We start from the raw sequence: 4259 nt of genomic DNA, 5'->3' as shown, positions 1-4259 counted from the left end.
TGAACCGAATGACCTTCCTTGACCTCATTTTCATGACAGTGTGAGCACACACATCGGCGAATGGCAAAGACAATCCCTCCCTAGCAGTCCTGCCTTCTGAGCTGCAAGGATGATAACGCTCCCGTTCACACGTGGGGTAGGTTTCTCGCACACTGCCGATGGGTGCCCCCTCACCTGGACCTGCTGCATTCCCTTGCACACTAGAATCCAGAGATGTGGAAGGTGCTGGCTGAAAAATGCTCATCTGTGTATCCTTGCACATACAGACAGTGTTTAGCTGAGCTGGTGTGTGTGCACACGCAGTATGCAGGAAAATACTTGTATGTATTTCACTCTATGTATAGAGGTGCAGAACTTTTTTCCCTTCTCCATCACCTATGCTTTGAGGGAGCCCACAGATATATACCGTCTGTCCCTGTGAAAAATGCACACCAATACTTTCCCTTCTTTCTGTCTCGGTTGTTGTATTCTTGGTCATCGCTGCAGTAGCTGAAAACTTGCTAGATGAGCCAGACAAGCCAAAACACAGAGCTGGGAGATGTCCACTGGTATGGACACACTTGCAAGGTGAGGGAATTTCTGATACCACAAATATCCTGGTGCCCTGTGCCTCCTGATGGAATAAGGGGATTTTAACAGGAGAGAGAAGAGATCACTTCTCCCTCCTCCATAGAAAACACATAGCTGAATCTCTGCTCCTCATTCTGAGGAATCTCAGACAAAAGTCTGAAGTTCTTAAGTGTGAGAGGAGCAGCCAACCCAAAGGTGCTGCTGGGTTTTGGAACAGCAAGTCAGCTATGATCCTGTTTGCTTGCCATACTCCAACTGCACCCCACCCAGATTCCACTCTGACATCCCAAAACCGAGTGTCTTCCACACTCTTCCTAAATAGTTGGCAAAGCAGCTTTGCCCCCTTCTCTAGCCCAGCGGTACATAAATCCCTTTGTCCCCTAGTCTGGAAATCTGCCTTCCTGTCCCTCCCTTCCCTGCCTTCCTGGGAAGTCAGCGTGGATATGGTGCTGCCGGCTTGCCTGTCTGAGCTGCTTAGTTAAGAATAATAAACAAACTCCTAAATGGAAGGATATTCTTTAAACCTGCCTTGTGCTGCCTGCCAGGGAATGCAGGCAGCAAAGCCCACCTCCTGTCCCCCTCCAGCCCTAGCTCCAGGCTCTCCTGAAACCTGATCTGCTTCGCTGTGGAGCAGCACCATGGCCTCTGTGTGCACCTTCCCCCCTGACCCTGTCTGGATTCTCCTGTCCTTTTCCTGACACACACCCAACAAGCACATGCTCCTTGCTCAGACAGACACGTACTGCAGAGGGGCTCGTAGTGACGCTGCCACATCTGCGCTCGTGGAAGCAGAGGCAGAGATGTGCTGTGCCCGCCGTACAGATGGGCACATAGTGGATTTACCTGTGTGTCTGTGACCACCCCTTCACACGGGTATACACAAACATGCTGTGAAAGTGATGCAACTGGCTGCCGTGCCAACAACTAGAGGCTGCTCACCCCTTTTGGAAACCCACCTAGGCACTGTATGTAGATTGGACGCAGAAATGCTTCAAAAAGTTCACAGACACATGGAAGTAGTGCCCGCACAGCCCCAGACATGAAAAGCAGTGTGGCACCACATCTGCAAAGAAGAGGCAACCCCATATCACGGCATGATAGCAGAGCATACCCAATAACAGGCTCGCTCATAAACCTAGCCAGCATGTGTCCTGATTTCTCTCACACTCCCTTTTGCAGAGGTGTCCATCCATCTCTTGCTATTTTTCTTGCTTTCCTTTCATATATGTGCAGTCTCCCTTCACTCTCACACATCCCAGCTTTTCTAAGTATACCTGCTGGCCCATTCTCCCATTCCCTGGAGGTTTACCTCTCACACAAGGATATGCTACACACACCACCCTTACTTGTGCTTGAAATGCAGACCTTCCTGTACACATCTGTTTTGCTTTCATACACTCTCTGCTCTTTGCAGCTTCTCTGACACAGGTATGTCTGTCTTTCCCTGCCTCTCCATGTTGCTCATCCACCGAAAAAAGGGGCACACAGGCACCTTCTCCCACCTTCTCCTACTTGTTTCCCCCCCTTCCAGCTCGCACAGCTTCCCAGCTTTCGTTTTCTGTGGCCCATTTTCCTCATGCCAGCATTCACAGCTAGCAGGAAGAGGATGTCAGTTAGAGGCTAAGCAGTCCCTGGGACCCTCCAGCGCTGCCACACTTTTCAACCCAATTCTCATTTTTCTTCTTCTCTTCTTGTAATTTATTGTTTTCAGCTCTCCTCCTCCTCAGTGCCTGCTAAAGGGGACTTGTCTCCTTGCCTCTTCTTCTCTCTGTTTTCATCATAAGAGAAAGGGAAAAACCCATTTTGCTCTTTCCCCAGCTCCAATTCCCCTTCCACCCCCACACCCTCCCACCCCCCTTCCCAGCCCTGAAACCTTTTCCTGATAGTGTTGCTGTAACTGTTCAATTAAACGAGCAATTACAAAATCAATCAAACCGAAACGTGTGCTGTGCGCTGAGGGGGGACTGACTGCAGAGTGGGGACGTCGCCTGAGCCTGTCCCAGCCTGAAGGCAGCTCAGCTCACAGCTCAGCTGAAATTGTCTCGTTTGATGGTGAAATATTGCTCTAAGGACAGGTACTCTGCTTCTGTAGGGTCACACTTGGCTGTGGAAAGCCAGCATCTCTAGCTTCACACCACCTGCAAATTTCCCCTATCTAAGAAATTCCTGGCAAAACTGTTAGTATTAACCATGGCCTTTGGCCAGTTGGAACAGGTCATTGGGGATGTTCAGATCAGGGTGGTTTCTGCAGCAACAGGAAGGAAGGAAGGAAAGTGATGAGGTGAAAATGGTAAACCCAAGCATGAGTTTTGTTGTGTAATTTCATGGGGTTACACCTGCCAACTTCCTCTCCCTGTTTGTTTGTTTCTGTTCCGGTTACACATTTAACACACGTTGAATCAGTGTGTGCCATGGCTCTTTGCCACTCTCGACTGTTTTCTCACCAGGTGACACTGTCTTACTCCCCATTATCCATGTCTCCTCAGAACTACATCCATGATTTTCACTGCAGGAATTCCCTTTTGACATCTGCAGCCCTCTTGGTGCTGTCATAAGCAAGCAGCTAGACTGTCCCTGACACAAAGGCACAAATCCTTCCAAACTGATCACAAACAGGAAAAGATGAGCTGGAGAACAGGTTGGATTAAGAGGAAAATGTACAAAGCAGATGAGTTCTGATTCATATGTGGGCAGAATCATGACAGCTTTCCAGTGGCATGAGGAAGCTGGCTTTAGCATATGATATTTACCACGGAGACCCAGATCCTGCTCTTGGTTACACCAGGGAAACCCCATCACCATCTCATCTCTTGAAAGGCTGAGAAAAACTGACGAGAAGTTGGGACCAGAGAGCTTAATGGAAAGGATGGGGAGGGCTTTCTTGTCATCTTATGAGCAACATACATGAAAGGAACACCTTCTAAAAAGCCCTTTGTGCATTTGGGCTGTCAGGAGCACACCTTCATCTTGCTGATGGGTTCTGGTCCTGCTCTTCGAGGAAGACTTCCCTCCAGATTTAAGGGAAGAGGGATTGGAGCTTTTTAGAGATCAGCTCTTATCCCAAACTTGACCCTGATTTTGCGCAGTCAGAAAAGCAGCATCCCAAAGGCTTATCATTCCTTTAAGAGCAGAAATTTGGCAAGTTTCCTAGGGCAGGAGTCCAGTTTGGCTTTAATTTTTAGTGAGTAATTCTTAAAGCCTGGTCACCCTGCAGGTCCTATGGAAACACAGGACTGTGGTGACACACTTCCTAATGCAGCAGGACATACGCAAATCAGTTTGCAAGGATGCTTTAACAAGGTCCCCCATCCCTATTTTTTTTTTTCCAGTTTGGTCACACCTCAATTTACTAGAGTTTTATATATATTCAAATATTGAAGATAAGCGCCAATATACAACTGCTGCTTTACCCCTGTTCCAAAGTTCCCTCTGTCTGACTGACATTCAGTGCTGTTGCAAAGCTCCACTATTTCCCCACCCACCTGGAAATGACAGGATGAAGAGGGCTGGAAAGGGAGGAAATTTGGCAGGGTGAGTAGTGGGGGTAGGTTGATTTTTATGCCACTTGTCTTGCTGGTGCCGTGTTATCTTGGATTGTACTGATACCATTCAGGTTGTATTTATTGGGTATGCCAAGGATGCCTGGGGCCTATGGCCCTGGTGTTTGTATAAATCTAAGTGTACGTTTC

This window comes from Cariama cristata, unplaced genomic scaffold (genome assembly GCF_000690535.1).
Source record: "Cariama cristata isolate BGI_N322 unplaced genomic scaffold, ASM69053v1 scaffold22988, whole genome shotgun sequence".
In the NCBI taxonomy this organism is placed as follows: Eukaryota; Metazoa; Chordata; class Aves; order Cariamiformes; family Cariamidae; genus Cariama; species Cariama cristata.
This window is presented reverse-complemented; position numbering follows the sequence as displayed.